The sequence below is a fragment of the Vicugna pacos genome, chromosome 2, assembly GCF_048564905.1.
Source record: "Vicugna pacos chromosome 2, VicPac4, whole genome shotgun sequence".
In the NCBI taxonomy this organism is placed as follows: Eukaryota; Metazoa; Chordata; class Mammalia; order Artiodactyla; family Camelidae; genus Vicugna; species Vicugna pacos.
In genome coordinates, this window is record NC_132988.1 from 13,382,306 (window position 1) to 13,405,356 (window position 23,051).

Below are 23,051 nucleotides of genomic sequence, written 5' to 3' on the forward strand. Positions count from 1 at the left end.
AATGGGAACCAGTAGATAAGAGCTACAATCTTCCATTCTTCAGGGAACAATCCTGGGACACATAGGTACACTTGGCTAGAGGTTCTGACAGAATCAAGCCCTTACTGCCCATACTGTAACCTCAGTAACACTCATCTATAGGCTTTTTCTTCTCCCCTGTCTCAGTCTCCCTGTTTGCTCACTCCTGCTTCCTGGGACCATCTCCTTAATAAAATACCTGCTGTGAAGACTCTCACATTCTGCTTTTGAAGGAACCCTAACTAAGACACGGAATTTTCAGATATTATTTACAAATAGGCCATTCTCCATGGAAATCGCTAAACAGCAACAAAATAATTAAATAAGAAATCAGGTCATTCCAATAAGGCAGTAATTCTTGACTCACAAGGGGAAAGTGGTAGAAAGAGGGACAAGTGCCCCAGGAGAAGTGCAGAACGGTCATCCAGGGGGCTTTTCAAACTCCATCCTTGAACTTCTGACTTACCTTTATGGAGTATTACGTAATTCACTCCCTCAGAATCACAGCCACGTTAAGTCACCATCTTGTCACCATTGCTGATGAGAAAATGTGTTGTGTGGGGCAGGAAAAGAAGTTTGCTATACTGACAGCTTTTTAAAGACAAAATTTTTCAGATGCAATTTGGTACATTACTCAATAGTCTTAGCTATTTTTAATTGCAGTTTAATTTAACTCTGGTCTTCTTGTCCCCATGCTTAGAGTGTTGGAGCTAAATAAGGAGAAAGCCTGAGCTTTTCTTTCTAGCATTTGTGTTGAACTTGGAAAGTCCTTATCACTCCTCCAGGCCCCTTTTGCCTTCTTGGTGAATCAGAAGATGACCATGCCATGGAATTGCACCTCTACTCTGACAGCATAAAACTCCTGACCTGTTTTTCTCATTTGATTCTTTAAAGAACAGCAAAACTCCCCTTTCCCAGCAACTTTCTAGTTAGAATTTGCCAACTAAGTGTAACTTGGAATTTGCGTGTAATTCTTTTAGCAACTCTCTGGAAACCTGGAAAATTTACAACTGCACAAGAGACTTCTATATAAGGGGGGAAAAGTTGCAGAGAATACTCTCTACTCAGAATAAATCATTTTAAATAACAAATATTGAATAAGGCCTTTGGCACATAGATTTAAATTAGAGCACAGCAGCCGTACATTTCAAAACAATTTAGTTGAAAACTAGGGGTTGGTGGGAATACTTTAAGCCTGGCACATATGGAGTGGCCACTGCAGACATTATCAGTTGATTGAAGCAATGCAGACATTATTAGTTGATCATAGCACTCTCTCTCACCAAATCTGGATGGAGCTTCTTTATTCTTCTCAACACTTATTGAACAAGGTTCTTAAATTGATAGAAAAAAATCAGGAAAGACAAATCAGAAAAACATTAAGGATACAAACACAAACAAAATGAAGCTCTTGCCTTTATGGAGCTAGCTTCTTACAGGGGAAGCACAATAAATCAATAAATAAAATTATTTTTAATATTTGGAGCAGAGTTTGACAGTTGACTTTGAAGTACCTTTTTTTTTTTTGGCTTCTCTCTCAAATTAACAGAATAATTATTTTTACCTGGACACATGGTTTCCCAGATAAAAGACCACATTTTCTCAGCCTCCCTCATAGTTAGGTGTGGCACAAGACTAAGTTCTGATCAATAATACATATGCAGATATACTTTGTGGATCTTGCAGTAAGTTTTCTTAAAAGAGAGGGGGCAAATCCTTCTTTCTCTTTTCTTCCATCCTGCTGCTGGGAAACTGGATGTGATGGCTAGAGACTCAGCAGCCTTCTTGAACCTAGAGGATTGGGTCACATCCTAGGCAATATGCTTTGGAAAGCTGGAAGAAATCTTTAGTTCTCAATAATTATATCAGTACCATACCAGCTCTGGACTGTCCACCTTCAGACTTCTTCTGCCTAAGAAAGAAAAAAATTTCCACTTTATTTAAGCTGTCACTTTTCAAGTTTCTGCTATTTGTAAGTAACCTAATCCTGATAATTTTAAAATACATATACACACACCTTACCTAACATTGAACTAGATACATAATAGTGAAATACATATCCAATAGTGGGTATTAATTGGTCATAGAAGAGAGGCAGACTTCAGTGTTTCAATTGGAACAAATAATTATAGATTTGAATATTGACATTTGGCAGGAGTAAAAGTACATATTTTCTTGTCTTTCACAGTTGTAGATTGTATTTATGGGTGGCATCAAATTTCTGAAAATTTTCAGTGTTTGCATCTAGTAAATTAATGAATGGTTAAACTGCTATATTAAATTGAGAGATTGTTTTCCTTTATAAAACAGTTTACAGAGCCATAAATTCCCATTCGCATTGGGTATTCCAAGGGAACATGTTTCATCTGCATTCTAGGCTTCTTTGTCTTCTTTCATCAAAGCCTCAGCACCATTGAAACACCAGGGCTGCAATCCTACCGTCTTGTTTTTTAAAGCACCAAAGCTGTGCTGATTTGCATGTTAGTTGGCATAAATTTGAATATTAATTTTAATCAGTATTGCCTCTAAATCTAGAAAATAAATACAGCCTGCTGCAATTACACAGATGACCAGTATTTAGGGCACATGGTTGCCTAAAAGTTTTAAACCTTCTACATTTAATTTTTCTCAGATTATACTTAACACATACACTCATGCAACCTTACTCACAAAGTGGTCAAATTATAGGTTGTGAACTTTACAATGAATTTATTCCCTCAGTCAGATGTAAAAGTTCCCATTTTGGAAAAATTAATAATCCAGTTTCAGGAATACATTGACCAGAATCCTTCTCTTAGTTACAAAAGACAGAAAACCAACCTAAAACTGCTTGAAGCTAAATTGAGGATGTATTGGCTCAAATAATTTCTCTCCCTCCAACTGTCTGATCTGCCTGCTCCACTGGTTTCATTCTCAGACAGATTCCCTCTACATGTGGTAGCAAGAGAGCCCTGCCAGTCCCCAAGCCAATACTGTCTTCACACCTTATCATCTCAGAAGAGTCCTCTCTCTCAATATCAACCCCCAGAAGGAAGTTGTTCCTGGCCAGCCTCGGTCAGGTGCCCAGCCTTCCCAGGGACAGCCTTGCCAATTCCCAGAATCCCACGCCATTAGGAAGGAACAGTTGCCGGAGGACACAGTGGGTGCAGAGAAAACAAACAAAAAAAGGAATGTGTGTACTCATGAAGAGAATGAGTGGCTTTTGCTGAGATGAAAATGAGACCAACTGAGCACCGGGCTGGACAATCCGTGTCCCTTCTTGGCTGGTCCATGCTGCTAGGGTGGAAAACCACTAGGAAGCCAGCCGCACATACTAGTGCCTCTCAAATGTAGCATGCTTTCACATCACCTGGCGTTTTGTTAAAGTACAGCTTCTGACTCAGTAGGTCTGGGGTGGGGCCCAGCACTCTGCAGGTACAACAAATTCCTAGGTCATGCTGATTCTGCTGGTTCCCAGAGCACACTTTGAGCATTAAGGATAGACCCTCGATCGCTACGGAAAGTCTGTTTGACCCCAAGAGTGCAGCTCCCTGTCTCTCTTCAGCCTTGTTTCATCATTTTCATGTTGGCACAGCCTCGGATCCTCTGGATAAAGCTGTCTTTACCACTGCCATCCGGAGGTTAACATGGCTAAGGTCCCTGCCTTTTTGAACCTCCTGACACAGTTTTACTGGCTTCTGCCTCAGGTAAGAGTCCCCGGTGGGCAAGCCTCCTTCTCTGTGACTGGCCCCTGTCAAAGCAGATACACTGTGCTGAGCCATAAGGTCTCATCGCTCTTTGACCGCCTTTCTATTGGCATTCTCCTAAATTACGGAGAGTTTAGGAAAACTATCCCATTGCTAGCACTACTCTCTGGACAAGCAAAATTACTTGTTTGCATAATTTACCACAAATTCATAAGTCTTACTCAGCACCTGGGCGTTCTTGCTCATTTAGCATGCAGGTGTATAAAAGATGCATAAGACCTTCTCTGGGACACTCTCCAGACATAATACTCATCAGCTGCATCCTAAACAAACAAGAATTTCATCTGGGCTTCCGAACAGGGGCATGAGAATGTGAACAACAAGTGAAACTAAGCATTATTGAGCTGAAGGCTGCATTTCTGTGCTTTCCTCTCTGCCTTTTCCACACACACAGCCTTGACTCCCCTCCCGGCCCCACCGACCTAGCCACATCCAACATTCCGCTTCGCTATCTCCATGAAGGAGCAAGGGGTGAAGGGAACACTTAGCAGAACTGAAAAAAATCTCACATGGTGCACTTTTCTCCATCTTTAATAAATGAATTCAGGTGAAAACTAACTTCAAGGATGGTTTTAAAGGGGAAGAGAATTCCTGAATAGTATTTGTCAACGTGGAGAGGAGCAATCCCATTCATTTGACCCAGGAGATCCCAGAAGTATATAGACTGCTTGCATTTAATGTATATTTTGCTGGTGAAGCCATCTCTGTCTCCTCCCTTTTTTCCCTCTCTGAGTCACTGCTAAGAAGAAAGGAGGAAGAAAGAAGAGATAGAGGTTCTGTAACACCAGCTTGTTCCCTTGCTGCAGCCCTCCCCCAACCCTCCAGCCCAGAGTTCACTTGCTACTTCTTTGCAAATGTCTCTCGGAGAGTCATGGCTTAGAACTCACTGCCCCAAAGGAATAAAATGTCAGTCCAGCCAAGTGTTTAATTGCAGGCACTTGTTTGAGGTATAGGGCTCAATTTCTTGTACAAAAAAAAAATAAGCCCTTCGTAAGAATCAAAAATTCATACTGCGTTTTGTAGGAATCTGATGGGAAATTATGTCTGGGGAAGTTTTTGCAACTTAAGATATGCAAATTCACTATTTGATTGTAATGCCAACCTGGGATGCAGTGTTCTTACCCTTGTCTCCTAGAAGATGAGAGGCTATAAACACTAGTATATTAAAAATGTATCCACCAAAGTAAAATTAGTGCTCAGCAAATGCTTATTTTCTAGAATTTTATTTCTCAGATGGATTGGTATAATTTTGAGTGGTACCTATTGCCAGCCTATCAAACCTGGTAGAGGGTTGCATCAGATAATACCCTGTGAACTAGGGATCAATCCTACACTAGTCTCAGGGGATGTAGCTAGTGACCTAATAGAATGTTTCCAATTCTAATTTCTCTGTTTCTGTGAAATCAATTTTTCTATAACCTATAATCAGTACATGAGTGTTTTGCAAAAACTAATCGTATTGGCATAATAAGCATGTCAGGTTATGGTGTGATGGATGTTCTGTTGTCCTTTTATTGAAACTAATAGAGCAGTGTTAAAAGGAATAAAATACTCAAAATGATCACATTTTATGGCTTTGGATTTTTTTCCTAGCCTTTTCAATTTGATAGTACAGCATATTGGCTCTCAGTCTCCTTTTATGAGTATTTGAGTTTAAACCCGTTAAAAATGACAAAGAAATGGCTAAGAAGAAACATTTTCCCACTCTCTGACCCTCAGCAGTGTGGTCGAGAAATAGCCAGCCTATGGCATCTTCATCTGCGAGGTTCATATGTCAGCTGCTGCCGCCGGGAAGGCTGGATGAGGGAGAAGAGTTACGAGGATAAGCCTCCTGCTTTGTAATGTTGACAAATTAGCCGATCTCAGCTCCTCGTTTCAAAACTCCTTCCACCCAAGGAGAATCGGGTGAAATTGAAGTTGGTCGTGCTAACCCAGCATGACCTTGAATGAAATAGATCTCTCTGTTTCCTAGGCATAAAGATTACAGTGGACGCATCCATCAGGAGGCCCACAGTATCACAGATTTATCTTCCTAATTTGAACTTCACAGGCATTGGAAACTGCAGCTTTATTGCTAATTATTATTGTTGTTGTTATTTAATGGGATTTGGAAGCCTCTCCCAAAACAGATGGGCTCTCCTCTTTGATACTTATCACAATCGTGGCTGATAATTAGTTTTTGATTATATATTTAAGGTTTGATTCCCCCACTAGGCTCTAAGTGCTATAAAGCCAAGAAATGTACTCATCCTCCAAAGCTTATAGCCCCAGTGGCTAGCACAGGTCCTCAGTAAGTAGAGGGACCAGTTTGCTAAGCACTGGTTTTTACCTGTCGTCCTGTAATAATCACTAGGATCTATCGTCTCTCTATCATTAAGTTCGTGTTAGACAGATAAATGGACGAGCCATTGCTTGGCCATGGATTGGAAATGGCCCTGGGCTTGGAGTCAAGAGGAAGTGATTAGAGTCCTAACTCTGCTCCTTATCAGTTACATGACTTGAGCAAGTGATTTAAGCTCTCTGGGGTGAAGCTTCTTCACCATGAAATGAGAAGAATCTAGATCAAATAGGATGCCTACTGGATTGTAACTTCTCCATATATATTTCTTTTTTTTCTTTTTGCATTTAAGGCAGCACCATCCAATCTAACTTTCTGCAATGATGAAAAAGTTCAGTATCTGCACTGTCCAAAAGGATAGCCACAGGTGGATATAGAGAGCTTGAAATGGGGCTAAGGCAACCGAGGAGCTGAATTTTTAATTTTGTAGAATTTTTAATTAGCTTAAATTTAAATAGCCACATGTTGCTAGGGCAACTATATTGGACAGCACAGATCTAAGGGGTTCCATAGCTTTTTAAAGACCCAGAGGGATAACATAAATAACAAGCTTTAATAGAGCTCCCAATGGCTGTTCTGGGGTCTTCAGCATCTAGGATGAATGAGTACATTCCATTTCCTTTTGTGAATCGCTTCTTCCGGGGCTGACCAGTTTGCATTGCCTTAGTAAGCTGCCAACATTTGGATACTCCTTAACTTTCAGAACCCAGGACAGTTCTCATAACTATAACACATGTTTGATATGAAATGACTTCTTTCCACCCCTGAGAGACAGAAACCTCTGAGAACACTCACCATGCTTGGAGAACCATAATGTTACACCAGTACTTGTCTCCCATTAAAACCGTGACACCACCAAATGTGATTTACTTATGAAGTAAACACCCTGTAGTCACTTGGACTTTCTTCTAACTTTTGTGAGCAACATCCTTGGCCACTTGAATGTCAATATTTTAAATCTGGGATTTAAATTTAAAGTTGAGACCAGAGTGAGGCAGGTTTTTGTCAGTAAAAACTTCAGACTGTTGCATTAGTCCTTGACTAATGGTTAACTCTTCACTTAAGGGAGGAAGAAAATGGGGTGATTCTAGAAAAATTAACTGGAAGAATTATTTTGACACTTGACCTGGAAAAGGGACATCATTAAAAATCTCTGATGAGCTTTCTCTGTAGTGACCATTTAAACTTGCAGTCATGAGTCATTCACGTAAAACACAATAGCAGATTGCACTGTGAGCTGATTTTTAAGGTGCTGTGTATCCATATTAATAGCAGAACTTACAATCACCAGAGGACTCGCATGCATACTGGTTACAAAGTACTCAGTATTGGAATTTCAGAAAGCTGAAAGGAGATCAAATATGTATTTTTAATTTGTTTGGATGAACAGTCAAACTGGCTTTCTCTGGAACTAAAGCAAGTTTTTTTTTCACTGCTATAGAGAAAAAACCATTAATACCTAATAGCCCGGGCTTACCAGCTACTGCTTAAAGATAACAGTACTAGAATAACTACCATTTTGTCCCTTCGGTTAACTTATGAGTTTTTTTTTTCTTTTATGGATGCCCAGAACTGACCTTTCAGAATGTGCCCGGATGAGGAATTCATTTGCAATCATTGTCACCACAACTTTAGCTAGAAAAGCAGCTAAATCTCTTCCAAATCTGGACAGACTGAAAGTGCAGGCATTTTTACCGGCAAATCCAGTTTCTTAAGTGGCTCTCCTTGGAAGCCGTGTGCCTGGCTGCCTGGTTCTTGCTGATGGAAAGTCAAGCCAGAAAACATGCCCGGGTAGCCCAGGACCTACTCATTGTTCATTATTACTCCGGGGGAGACTGGTTCATGAGATTATATACAGTTACAACATGATTAACTCTCTGCTCATCAATTCAATTTTTTTTTATTGGAAATGTCGCTGCAAATGCGGCATAAATTTCCCGGGCACAGCATTCAGTTCCACTTTATTATGCAGCCCAGCTTTCAGAGATAGGAGGGACTATGGCTACTCCTAATTTAATTTCTGAAGAAGAAGTTAGCTCTCCAGCTTGCTACAAGCCGAGCTCCATTCCTGACGTTATCCACTAGGCCAACTGAGACAGGCTAGAAATACCTATGCGAATTGTGATATCAAAGAGTAACTCTGAATCTGGAAGAAATGTGCAGAGCCTCAGAAATTTCCTGGAATCACCAAGTCTGTGCCTCCAACAAAGGCAGCTGAGCCCTGCAGCACAGTTTACATGTGGTTATCGGCATTTGTACATGCCCAAATCTACTATTAAGAGCATCACTCCAATCTTCTGGCATCTCAGAACTAAGCCACTGGCCTTCCAGGAGGGAACTCGGTGTTCAGAGAAGTCCCTCTCTATTAGAGGAAATAAGTAAGTTGATGCCTTTTTAATCTGAGCAGATGCATGGAGTTTCCTATGGGGAATTCTCACAAGGACGTTTTTACTTGAATGTTTCTCGGCAAGAGAGAAGGGAGAGCCGGGTATCCTCCTGGATCAGAAGCACAGATTTTCATTAACTTGTGATAAATATATATGTATCAAATCCAAATCCACTTAAAGAGGTGGAAATTACCCTTTTGGTTTATTGGACCAGGCAGGGACTATCAGTTCCATCGGGTCTTAACAGCGATTCAACAGCTCCATAATTGAAGAAACTTTTCGAGGATTGTGGATATTATTTAGCCTTTCTATTACCTAGGATCCATACCAGGAAAATTACGTGCAAACACAAATCAGATATTCTCCCAGGACTTATCTGCAGAAAGTTGCTTGGTGAGAATTCCCACAGCATCAAAATTATGCTTAGAGGGAAAAAAAAATGGGAGACTCAAAGTGAACCATGCTGCTTTTCACAGGAACAAAGCAATATAAAAAAATAAATAAATAAAGCTAGGGGTTAGGGTATAGCTCAGCAGTAGAGTGCATGCTTACCATGCAGGAGGTCCTGGGTTCAATCCCCAGTACTTCCATTAAAAATAATAATAATAAAATAAAACAAACAAAAATGCCAATTATTTTTTAAAAATTAAAAAAAATAATAAAACCTGTGACAAATTATTTTCCTCCTCACTGCTCTTCTCCTATTAGGGACAACTTCCAGTCTGTCAGCAGCCTGAATGTGAAGGAGCGTCTCAGGCCAACCCTGCTACAGTTTCTGTGTCTGGAGAATTTTCAGATATGCTGAAGCTAACAAACAAAAAGTCTTTATATAGGAACCCAAAATTTTCACATAAGTACATATTTGTGGGTGTGAGCGTGGGTGTGCGTGTACATGCACATACGGGAGCTACGAATACCTCACATAACCTCGTTATGTAAAAATAATATTAAAGATGAAGCATCTTTTTTTGTGTTTGAGTATAGTTAGTTTCAGGTGTACAGCATAGTGATTCTGGGTTTTTTTTTTTTTGCAGATTATATTCCACTGTGGGTTATTACAAGATATGGGTATAATTCCCTGTACTATACATTAAATCCTTGTTGCTTATCTATTTTGTGTTTAGTAGTTCATATCCCATACTCTTAATTTGTCCCTCGTCCTACTTTAGTAACCACAAGTGTGGTTTTCTATGTCCGTGAATCTGTTTCTGTTTTGTATATAGATTTATTTGTATTATTTTTTAGATTCCACATGTAAGTGATATACTCTATACTATTTGTCTTTCTCTGTCTGACTTATTTCACTCACTTAGCATAATATTCTCTAAGTCTATTCATATTGCTGCAAATGGCAATATTTCATTCTTTTTATGGCTGAGTAATATTCCACTGTATTTATATACCACATCTTCTTAAGCCAATTGTCTGTTGATGGTCACTTGGGTTGCTTCCATGTCTTGGCTAGTGTAAATAGTGCTGCTGTGAACATTGGGGTGCATGTGTCTTTTCAAATTAGAGTTTTCTTTTTTTTCCAGATATATACCCAGGAGTGAAATTACTGGATTATATAGTAACTCTCTTTTTAGTTTTTGAAGGAAATGCCATACTGTTTTTCATAGTGGCTGCACCAATTTACATTCCCACAACTGTGTACGAGGGTTCCCACTACTCCACAAGAGATGAAGCATCTGAAATTACATCTGCTAATTTACCCCTCTGGGATTTTGGAACAACTTTACAATATTGCCAAATTTCTCATCTAGAAAAATAAACATTCAGGAAGGGGTAAGAAGAATATTTAAAAGAATAAAAGAGAACTTGCTATACTAGATTTTAAAACTTATGACAAAGCTGCAATCAACAAAACAGTGTGGTACCAGCACAAGAATAAATGGCCAGACCAATGGAGCATGGACCCAGAAAACAATATACAGTTTCTGCCACATATAATATAAAGAGAGAGAGAACATCTGTGGTGTAAGCTGGATTTGAATTCCAGATCTACTGCTTCCTACCTGGGTGCCCTTAAGCAAGTTAATACTCTTACTGAATACAAATTACCTAAATCTAATAGGGGTGATGATATGTATCTTAAAAGGTGTGAGGATTTGGGGAAGGGTATAGCTTAAGTAGTAGAGCACATGTATAGCATGCATGTGGTCCTGGGTTCAATCCCCGGCACCTCCTCTTAAAAAAATAAATAAATAAAAATAAGTAAACCTAATTACCTCCCTTGCCCCCCCCCCCAAAAAAAGCAGAGGGTGGTGTGAGGACTTGAGAATCAAATGCTATCCTGCATGTATCAATCAAGATTTTCAGTTCCAAGCAACAAAGACACACTCTGTCTAACAGGCCGAAGAGGAATTTATTCAAGGCTATTATGTTGCTTACAAAAGGTTGGGAGCCAGACATGGGGGAAGGAAGGATCATGGAAGACTGGGTGGCAGCCGGGATGGCAGAAATTCCTGGCACCAAGGAGCATGTGGAGACTCCCAGCCCCACCACTGAACACTTGGCTGTCACAGTGAGCCCTGCCCTATGTGCTCCTGGAAATTAGGAACTGTTGACATAACACATCAGAATGGCCTTTGTTCAGTCAACTTTCTTGGGATCAATAAATCCAGTTGTGAAGCCTGAATGGATCCATTGATTGGTTGAGCCTCAACATATGCTCACATCTCACCTAAGTGCAGAGGAGTGTGGGAAAGTAAGCTCTTGGCATTTTCAAGTTTTGAAGTCAAGGCAAGCTCACTTTCCCAGCAAGACTCAAAAGCTCGAGAATTTACCATACCAAGGAAGGAACTTCAGACCCCGAGTCACCTAGAAGATGCACAAGTCCTTACAAAATATATCAAAGCTCCTGACACAGCCTTCAGTAAATGGTGACTGAATATTTTCACAAATCAGTAGGAAAAAGGAAACACTCCATTCTTCAATAAATGGTGCTAAGATGATCTGTTATTTGGCAGAAAAAACAAATCTACCATTCACCAAAATAAATTCCAATTAGATCAAAGATTAAAAAGAGAAACTATCTATAAAAATTGCCATATCCTCCTGAGCCCATCAGTATAGCCCCCCGACCCTTCCTGAGGGGAGGTTCATTCAAGCCAAGTGAGTTTTCTAATAAAAACAGGGGAGAGAGGGGCTTACCCCACTACCTCTTAGAACCAGACCTATATGCCCCACTCTTCATTTTGCATTTGACTCCCAGTAGGAGATGCTCCTCTTTTATTTACTGAAGCTTATCCTGTGCCTAACTGATACAAGCCTTTCTTAGGCTCATTCAGATGATGTTACCAAGTGTGACCTAGTGCCTTGGATTGTGTCTTCGCTAATTTATAGGTTCCACGCAGGCAAGGGCCTTGTTTCACACATCTTTGGGCCCTACTATGCCTGGATCAGTGCTTTGAACATAGGCGACCATCAGTTCATGATTGAGGAAGAAACCTGAATCACTGGTTAACCATTTTGAAATGTCTGATAATGGTTTCAGCTTTGAGCACTAAGTTAGATAGAGTAATCTCTCTGTTCCTCAATTTCTTTTCCTACAGAACAAGTACACTGACATGGCTGCTCCCCCATAACTTCACATCACATCGAATATTGAGTATTGCAGCCTCTAGGAAACAATTCATACGTGACAGCTCTTAAGTTCACAGATGGATAGCTTTCCAGAGCATACTCTACTCTTTTTCCTTTCTTATCTATAATCCTTACTGTTCCCAATTTCCACCTGCCACTCCTATATCCAGTTCTGAAAGACTAGTCAAAAATGAGTGGGGCTGGTCAGAGATATCTCTTTTCTAGCTATATTTCTTGTGCATTACCTGTTGGCTAATTTTTCTTCTTAGTTTACTGCTTTTCTCCATCATCAGAATAAATACAGGATCTGAAATATCTGAAACATTAACTTTCCTCATGATTGAAGTGATTTTTGCTTTTCCTTTGGCTTTCTAAAAGCTTCTGATGCTTACTTAAGTTGAGAGATCACCTTAAGACTCTTGAATAATGCAAGTAACTATAAATATATACAATACTAATATTACTCTTGCAAAAAAAGGGGGGGAACTCTTATATATACTATATTTTCATTTTTAAATCTTAAGAGCAAAAACACTGTTAGCCATAATACCTTCCTAAATAACACATGAATAAGGATTTACTGTCTCTGGAAAATTCTATTCAGCTCCAGACACGAAAAAGGCCATTTGCTGTTCTGTCTGATTCATCTCTGAGAATGAAAAGAACCAGAAGTCAGTTCCCTTTTGGACAAACTCTCTTTCATATTTTATTTGCTAATGTACAGCTAATTTCTACATTAAGAACATGCTTACAAGAAAGGTTAGGAAGTTATTCACTCCAATCCATTACAAGTCTGGTTTTAACTGAAATTTTAAATAATTTTTGATAACTATTGTACCTTGGCTTTTGGATTTCAAATAAGATGAATCTGTTTCCTTTTTGATTTAAAATTACAGTAGATTCAGCCCAGTCAAAAGATTCGAGTTTCTCCCAGTGAAACACCTTGGGGAATTCTTTAATTCTCACAAGGAAAATATGTGCTGACCATATATACCCATCACCATATTTTAAATGATCAAAGAGTTGAACTATATTTGTGATTAGGTCAGGGGTCAGCCAACTTTTTCTGCAAATATTCAGACAGTAAATATTTTAAACTTTATGGTTCTTGGACTCTCAGCTCTGCCATTGTAACACAAAGGCAACTCTACACAATACATTAATGGCTGAGTGTGGCTGTGTCCCAATAAAATTTTATTTATAAACACTGAGATTGGAATTTCATATCATTTTCATGTGACATGAAATATTCTTCTTCTTTTGATTTTTTTTCAAAAAGTAAACATCATTGTTAGCTCACAGGAATTATGAAAACAAAGGTGGGCCATATTTAGCCAGTGGGCCAAAGTTATTGACTGCTGCTTAGGGTAAACTAAGGACAAAATTCTTGAGAAGTTTTCACTTTTATTGAAGCTCAGGTTTTGCCACATCTTGCATAATTCAAGTCCAAACTCTTTCAATTTATGCTACACTTTCATTCAAAAACGGGATGCTCTGATATTGGATGCTCTCCCATGTACGCATGTAGACCATGCTCTCATTTGTGTTTAAAAAGAAAAACTATATACTCATATATGCCTCTATGGGTAAAGAAGATCCCATGAAGGATGTACTGGAAATTTGTCACAGTAGTTGCCTCCACCGAGGGGAATTAGAGGACAAAGGGGACAAGAGTGAGTGGGTGACTTAATTTTCACTATATACCATCTTGTACCTTTTGGCTTTTGCACCATTTAATTGAATACGTTTTTTACTTTTTTAAAATTTTTGTACAATTTTTAAAGGTTACACTCCATTTACAGTTATTAAAAATATCTGTTCTATTGCCCGTGTTGTACAGTACATCCTTGAGGCTGTCTTACCTCCCACTCCCCCACCCCTGTAGTGCCCCTCCCCACACTCTCTGGTAATCACTAGTCTGTCCCCTATATCTGTAAGTCTGCTTTTTTGTTGTATTCACTAGTTTGTTATCTTTTCTAGATTTCACATATAAGTCATATTGTACAGTATTTGTCTTTCTCTGTCTGACTTGTTTTGCACAGCATAGTGCCCTCCAAGTCTGTATTGCTGCAAATGGCAAAATTTTGTTCTTTTTAACGGCTGATTAGTACTCAAATGAACCTATTTTTTAAAATAATAAATTAATTTTTTTTTAAATTTTAAATGCTGAAAAGGACTAGAGGGATCCTGAAGTCAGTTCTTAATATCCTTCAAATTAAAAGGGGGCCAGAGCCAGGGTACAAATGAAAGTTCCAGCGCAAATGATTCAAATTCTCTTAAACTCATTTTCACCATCACTTTGTTCTGTGTCCCAGCTTTGCAATATCTGCTAATCTGGAGATCTGAATTTCTGTCATTCTACTATTTGCAACCTACAAATGAACTGACAGATTCAGTGATTCACAGAGCTCCTTTCATCAGCTAGAGGCCCTCTTAAAAAATGTGCCTGGGAAGGACAGAAGGAAGGAAGGAGGGAAGGAAGGAAGAAAGGAAGGAAGACAAGCATGCAACAGAGACCATATGTGGGCCCCCAAAGCCTGGAATAGTCACCATCTGAGCCTCTGTGGACCAATCTGCCAACCCCTGGTTTTAGAACAACCATGAGGTTAAATAATACCTTAGACGTCCAGGCTCCGAAAGAAACCAGATAGCAGACAGAGGTATCAATTGGCTATTTTTACAATAATGCTGTGTGACAAATCACCCCAAATTTCCTTGGCTTAAAATAGCAATATCATAGTTTATTCATCTGACAGTGGGCTGGCTCAACTGCAGCAGCTCTGTTGAACTTGGCTGCACCCACTCACCCATTGTGGTGTGGTGGGGTGAGCTAAGACAGTCAAGGTTAGGCTGGGACAGTCCAGTCTACACTGCAAGTCTGCAGGTCTAGACCTCGACTGCTGTCTCTCACCTTCCTTAGACCAGGGGCCTAGCCAGTACCTGCTTTTCTCAGGGCAGTAAGAGAACTCAAAAGAGAGTTCTGAATTGTGCAGCAGCTCTTACGGGCCTCGACTGAAAACTCATACACTGTCCCTTACTTCCCCAGCCCCTGCCATCAGTCAAAGCAAGCCACGCGGCCCCACCCAAAGCAAAGCAGCAGGGAGATAATCTCCTCCCCTAGACGAGCTGCCTAGTCTCACAGCAAAGATGCAAATAAGGGAAGGATGAGAACCGGGGCCAATAATGCAGACTGAAACTCAATTCACTACATACTGAGCCCCAACAGTGCCAGGCACTCTTCTGGTTCCGGGGATCTATCAGCAAACAAGACTATCAAAACTCCGCGGGAGCTTAGTCCTAGTGTGGTATGGAAGGGAGCTAATATTCAGTACTATAAGCTTCTTGTCCATTTTGTTTTGTTTCACTGGAGGATGAGCCTTTTGGCATGTCTGCTCCTGGGCCAGGAATCATCTAGGCGTGGCCAGCTTTGTGTCCCCCAGCCCTGGGCTCACTAATAAGGGAGGGAAGGGGGCATCTTCTCTCTTTTCTGGGAATCATTGAATCTCTGTCAATTCATCGGCAGATTGCAAGGAGTGAAATGACAGAAATTCAGATCTTCAGATTAGCAGACGAGGCAAAGCTGGGATGCAGAACAAATGACAAGTGACAGTGGAACTGGGTTTGGGAGAATTTGAATCATCTAGGCGAGAGAGCCAGCAGATGGCATTTGCCTGCTCAGTGTAGAAAAATGGGTCACGGCTCCCAGGCTGAGCCCTACACAGCCTCGGAGACCTGCCACAGGGGCAGAGCCTTCCCACCACAGGCGGGTCACAGAAGAACTCCCGTAGATTTATGGGGAGCCGAGGTGCTGACATATGGGGGGGCCCGTGCTCACGGCAGGTGGCAAACCAAGCTCAGGAGGGCGTGTCCTATGCTCAGTGAGGTTTCTGACCTCGGTCCCCCCTGCGTAGATGGAGGGCCTCCACCACACAGCAGAGGAGCCTTCACGAGGGTGGCCGGAGGGCACAGTGCTGCTGCGACCACGATGCCTGAAAGCAGGGGCCTGCAGAGGACCTGGATGGACTGTGCCAAGGTGGCCCTGGGTCCCCACGACAGCCTGGAACAGGGCCTTCATCCCAGCTGAGCTCTGCTTCCTGAAAAAGCCTCCCTGACCTTGTTCCTTGATCTGTGATGTCGGCATTATACCTGCCCGACTTACGTCACAGAATTGTAGTGAGCTTGGAAGAAATAGCAAGTGTAAAAAAAAAAATTAACAATAAATAAGCCTGACTCAGGGAAGATGGGTAGGATTTGGTCTTGTCTTGAGCAAGGCCATGCCACTCTGTGTTTGGGGAATGCACAAGGATAAAGACATTCTCAGAACCACGCCAGAGATTGTCTCCAAGGTTGAAGTAAGACAAGATTCACTGTGAGGAAACAGAAACTGAAAAATGGGTTTCCAAGCTCAGAGTGAACATTTCAGAGGCCCCACTTCTCCCAGGAGGGTAATAAGTGTAGGAAATAAATTACGGTTGAAGATGATTGAGGCAGAGTATGAATTAGTCCTAAAGACACCTACATACCTTTCAAATGAAAGGGAATAGAGAGATTAAGAAAGAAGTCAAGGAAGGGCAGTGAGAAAGGGGGCAAGGAGGCCACAGGTCAATGTTGAAAAACAAACATGTTCTTTACCCAAATGGTTGTGATCTCAGGTGTGGGGCTGGCACAGGCAGGTGAGTCTCCAGTCCAACGCTCTCTCCCTCTGACTTGTCAGTGGTGGTCTCAGAGATGCCTGCCGTGGGAAAGCAGTCAACAAGCATCTCCTAATGGTACCTCGGCTCCCCATGGACCATCCCCTGTCTCCATAACTTTTATTTCAAGCTCCTTTCTCTCCGGGACCTGCAGGGCACCAAGAGAGGAGGGGTGGGTATCACAGCGAGGTGGAAACAACTTTGGACATTCATGGGGCTGGAGGCAACAACAACAACAATGAAATTTATGTGATCCATGAATGCACAGAATTGGGTAGCAAAACAAGATACAACATCTCTCTTGATAAAGCAAACTCACCAACTGCCACTCAGTAAGTATGAGGAGTATTGGTCTCCACCTGGATGCACACTTCCCCCCTCAGAATGAAGTGTCTGGATGCCTCTGAGAATTATGCAAATACAGGCAGTATTTATACATCCAGGTGATTCATCAAGGATCAGAAGGTGTCTCCAGGCATGAATTACAAGGCCTCTAAAAGCAATGACTCTTTTATAGGGTTTTAGATTATGGTGATTTTCCGTAAATCCTGCCCAAGTCACACGACAGGCCAAGAGCAATTAACATTAATTAAACGATCCCCATAAAGAGGTTGTTGTGCTGACACACTGATAACCTGTAAATGCACTTAGCCCGCGAACATTCTCGAGGGCTTGCCTGCCATGGCACCACGGGCGATGGGCCGGCTCCTCCTGCCCCAGTGACAGCACGCACCTGAGTGTAACAGCTTAGCTGGAACACACTGGAACCTGGCCCCGGGGACCACCGTCCTTCAGGCTGAACCACCTGGGTGGGGATCCTGTTAAAATGAGATTCTGATTCAGCCGCTCTGGGGTGGAGCCTGAGAGTCTGTATTTCTAACAAGCTCTGCCTCAGACCTCACTTGGAGAAGCAACATCTTACAGACATGCTCCAATAGTCCCGAGGTGGGGTGACCCGGGTCAAGGGCAGTAAGAGCAAGCCAAGCCATCTAGTGCACTCCTAATGTGCGGCCTTTCCGACCTGCTTTGTTAACCCCCAGGGAACCATGGACAGCGAGAAATAAGCACATAGCATATTATACAGACATGGAAGTTAACCTTGAAGTCATCCCAGATGCTGAAGCCTCATCTTCTATTGAAAGGAGCAGAGATTTAAAAATAAACAAAAAACAAAAACAAAAACAAAAAACACCCAGCCTCTGAGAAGGATGAGTTCAGGAGCATTTCCACCCTGGGGTTCTCTGTATCCCGCACCCACCTTGCACCCAAAGATGCCGCAGTCTACCAGTATGATGTGCAGCTTTCCCAGAGATGGAAGGATCCGGAACCAGGTGAACCTCTCCGTGTTGCCGAGAATCCCTGCCGCTAAGCACAGCCTTTCTGTCTGACTTGACACCGCGGGGCACAAGGGAGGAACTGGATTTAAAGGCTGGCACATGGCTGACACTGAGGGTGGGTTGGGGAGGGGCACGGAGGGCAGGGCATCAGCTAGGGCAGGAGGAACGTGAGCAGTGGGGGCAGTAGGCAATCAGCAAAAGGCAGAGATTAAAACAAGTTCATACTGTACAACACAGGGAACTATACTCGATATCTTGTAGTAGCTTAAGGTGAAAAAGAATATGAAAACGAATACATGTATACCTCATGTATGACTGAGCATCGTGCTGTACACCAGAAATTGACACAACATTGTAAACTGGCATACTTCAATTTAAAAACACACACACACACACACACAAAGGTCAAGGGGGAGGGTATAGCTCAAGTGGTAGAGCGCATGCTTAGCATGCATGAAGCCCTGGGTTCAGTCCCCAGTACCTCCTCTAAAAATAAATAAACAAATCTAATTACTTCCCCACCCCACCCCCCAAAAAAGAAAAAAACAAAACAGGCTGAGAAGCTTTGGCAGAAATGGACTGATCCTGGAGTGGTGACGGCCACAAGGAGTCGGCTAGCAGGAGGAGGGAGCCCTGGGTCAGGGCTGGGGCAGAAAATCAGAGAAAATAGTACAGAAACAGGAGAGGGAAGTTGGGAGGCTCCAGCCCCCCAATTCTGGGAGCAGATGTGAGGTTTGCAGCAGCCCTATAAAATTGTAGACCAGACGGTCATAAAATTATATTATGATACTATAACAACATGGCTGCAGAGAGCACCAATAACCATGTGTTGCCTGTGGCCAGTTTCTGTTTTAATTCCATCATGATGTGATTGAAATTTAAGTGTACACAAGGCCACAGAGAGGGGCCTGTGTACTTAAGTTAACCTCGTAGCCATTTCCTGACCCCAAATAAAGCCAAGCATGAAAAAAGAAAACGCGGAAGGAAAAGGGAAACATTCCCTTGAGTGGATGAGAGCGTAGAACGGAAAGTCACAAGAGCTGTCAGGGGAGAGCCCACCAGGGACACCTCCTTTACACAGAGAGCTCTTGGATTCCTTAGAGACTGGAGTCATCCAACCAAGAAATTTGCCCTTGAGTCTGTGGCCTTTCCTTTTTCTTCTCTCTGACACCCTTCCTCTGTAGCATTTTCAGTGCAACTCAAGCCAAGTTGGCTATTTATAGAGTAGGAACAATTTTACCACAGGGTGTGGTGTTTAATTTGAAGAGACTTCACGGGGTGCGGGGCAGATGGCTGAGCAAGCCGTGCCTCTCAGTGACCTTGACAGGGGCACCCAAGCCCATGGACTCATCCTGAATTTCACAGACCCAGAAATGTGATCTGATGACTGAATCCTGGGTTGATCAGGCTCTGCAGAAGAAAGGATAACTTGTAAGTCAAGTGCCTGCTTGTTCATTTCTAGTGGACCTCTGGCTGGTTTGCAAAGTGAGACCAGTTCAGATGGTCCTTTCTAGAAAAATTGTTCGAGAGACTCACAACATCACTTGGATTTGGGAGATCCCAAATAGTTTTGGGGGGGGACACTATTCAACCTAGAAGAGTTATGCTACAGTGTGATTCAATTAAACACGAAGCTTCAGTTCAGCATTTGCTGCTACCTGCCATGGAGGCAGGCTGTGAGGTAGGGGAAGGCCATACCCTGTCCTCAAAGATCCTACCATTTATTAGAGGCAAATATATGAGTAATTTACCTGGCTTTTCCCCTCTGGCTGCAGGAGAAAGTTTAAAATATACTGATGCCCAGATTCTACCCCTCGCCAATGAAGTCAGAACCCCTGAGATGGGGCCAGACATAGTAGTATATTTTAATAGTTCCCCAGGGGTGCTGATTAATTTTATTTATTAACATGACTGGGCCACCTGGATAGTTGATCAAACATCATTCTGCTATTTCTGTATTTTTTGAATAAAACAAAAAGTCTGATCCTCCTTTGAATAAGAGGGAATTCCTCCAGCCGGGTAGCCTTCATGCTGAGACATTATTTTTTGTTTTTTGTTTTTTGTTTTTTGAACTTGAACTGAAGCATCAACTCTTTCTGGGTCTTTAATCTGCTGACCTTGAGATTGGAACTACACCATTGGCGCCTCCTGGGTCTCCAGCTTGTTAACCGCAGATCTTGGGACTGGTCAGGCTCTATAATTGTGTGAATGAATTTCTTACTTTATATATACATATAACTCCTTTGGAGAACCAGGTGATTCTAACATGTAGCCAGCATCAAGAACCACTGACCTATAAATAGCAGACAAAGGAGTGATTAATTCTGCCTGGGGAGGAGGCATCACAAAAGCCATCACATTTGAGCTGGATCAGAAAGCATGTAGTGTTTGCCTTGCCAAGCAGATGAGGGCAGAAGAAAGAGTATTAGCAAGGGAAGCAAGGAAGGGAGGGTGGGGAAAAGGAGGGGTTATTGGAAATGGAGTTAAATGAAAGGGTTGGGACCTGAGTCTGACCTCCTGCAAATGCCATGGCTAAATAGTACAGAGAGTATTGGAAAGCGTCGCACGAGGGAGTGACGTGCCATTTCTGCATTGTACAAAGATGCACCTGGAAGCTGCGTAGAAAAGGGGTGGAGAGACTGAAAGTCCGGGGACCAATTAGGACATCAGTGGAAAAGCCTGCTGTGCACTGAATGTGTCCCCTCCAATTCGTATGTTGAAACCCTACCCCTCAAAGGGCTTATATTAGGAGGTGGGGCCTTTGGGAGGTAATTAGGTTTAGATGAGTTCATGAGGGTGGAGCCTGTAGGATGGAACAAGTACCCATGTGAGTAGAAGAAAAGACACCAGAGCGCTCTCTCCACCATCTAAGGATGCAGCAGGGAGAAAGCCATCTGCAAGCTGGGAAGGGGCCCTCACCAAGAATCAAATCCACTGGTACCTTCATCTTGGGCTTCCTAACCTCTGAAACTATAATAAATAAATGTCTGTTGTTTAAGCCACCCAATCATTGGTATTTTGTTGTAGCAGCCCAAGCTAACTAAGAAAAAGCCCAAGCAAGAGATGGTGTGACCCTGGACTAGAGAGAAACAGAGGGGTTTTTTGGTATGTTTTAGAGTTTGAGTCAACAGGATTTTGGTAACCAGGCTTGGGAAATGAGGAGGCGGTGTCACAGATAACTTCAATGTTCCGAACGTGGCTAACTGAAGGGATAGTGCTGTTAAGACTGGGAGACAGGAGGAGAAGCAGATTTTGTGGAGGATACAATGAATCCACTTAAATTTGAAGTGACATAGGGCCTTCGCATGGAGATGTCCAGTGAGCTGATAAAAATAGGCGTCCAGCCCTCAAATAAAGGGATTGCGCTCTTTATAGATAAAATGTGAGGAATAATCAGAAAAACAGAATTGATAACAGAATTCATGGGAGTGGGTAAGATTAGCCAGGAAAACTATGGAAAGGGCTGAAAACAGAAACCTGGATATATAGCTGATTAGGGGATGAACGAGGCAGGGGAAATTATCAAAGAAGCTAAAAATTAGTAATTAGTAAAGTAAAAGAAAAACTGATGAGGATGGAGTCATGGAAGCCTTCTGAGCATGGATCCAATCAGTAGACAGAAATCACATTCGAAATAGGAGATTGAATAGAAAGAACTACAAAACAATGATGGGAGAGTAGCTATAAAGATAGAGAACTCTAAAGTTTACCCTAAAAACTGAGGGAGACTACGCAGGGTGGGATAAATTTAGAGCAGAATTCAGAACTTATTGAAAAATATGGAGGCAAGAATGTATACTCTTCCCATGGAGGTCAAGGGGAAAAATTTAATCTTTGCCAAATAACAATCAAACCTGAAACAAAATGAATGATTGTCGAGTAACTAGAAGGAAACCAGAGAAGGGAAGAGATACCCTTGGCCAGCCCTGGGATAAGTAATGAGAGAGAATGCTTTAGCAAATTCATTTTAAAACAACTATGAATGTATTATGGAGAAGGGAAAATTAGCATAAATGTTAAAGATTAAAAAGAGATATCAAATAAACCTGTTTGCAGGTGCATTTAGAACTAGACAGAGCCCAGGCATGCGTTCTTCCCCTCTGCCGTTAGGGGCGCTGTGTTGGGAGAGTCTGAGCTGGTTCCAGGCACTTTAGAAAGCAGATCCGTTTACATGACAAAGGCTCAGAGACCTCAGCTGAGCAAACTACCCCTAGAGTCTAAATTCCAACCCAGGGGTTTAGAGCAACAATGGTAGGTAGGTGATTTTTTGTTTTCTTTGAGAAAAAGTAAAATCGGGGTGGAAACTTGGCATTTAGCAAGATTCATGGATCTTACTGCTTCCCAGGATTCCTTTTATTTCTTTAAAGAGAAATTATTCAGTTTTACAAAACACTTTCTTCTATTAAAAGCCTGTAAAGCAAAAGAAACATTCTTTCACTGGCTGATGAGACTTCAAACCAGTGGCTGTCTGGTCTGCACATCAAGTCTTCCCAGTGACTCTTTGATCAGTAGTGACCTAGTACACTTTGTCTAAAAATAGAACAGAATCTCATTCTCTCAGGTCTTCTCATTGAAAATTGGCCCCTACCTTTTCAAGGCTTTTTTCTCTACAAAGCAATTATGGTTCCTTATCTTGTCACTTCTTTAGGAGGAAGCCCAGAACGTTCACGCAGCCCCTGTGGATGGGAATCAACAGCATGACAGTGTCCTCACTGGTTTGGGCGACATGGCTCTAAGATTCTCTTTCTTTCCCCGTCTCAGGGGCTCTGAAAGGGTTGCTAGAATGAATGTTCTGCCTCACCTCCCTTGACGGTCCGTTACATTGATGGACCCAAAGAATACTCTTCCTGATACACACACGTCCTGGAATTCATGCCGTGTGAGCTTCCCTCCCACTGAATCCGAGCTAGGTCTGTGACTTGCTTCCACCAAGAGAATGTTGGGGAAGA

At 41.9% G+C, this 23,051-nt stretch overlaps 1 long non-coding RNA gene across 1 annotated transcript; it reads right to left on the minus strand.

Moving 5' to 3' along the window:
* Positions 1-1,159: 1,159 nt before the first annotated feature.
* LOC140699925 (uncharacterized) lies at positions 1,160-17,162 on the minus strand. The gene is made up of 4 exons (XR_012078161.1): positions 17,085-17,162; positions 16,707-16,913; positions 1,896-1,930; positions 1,160-1,352 (listed from the first exon to the last, which is right to left on the minus strand). It is a non-coding gene; the product is annotated as an uncharacterized lncRNA (long non-coding RNA).
* Between the last annotated feature and the right edge of the window lie 5,889 nt (positions 17,163-23,051).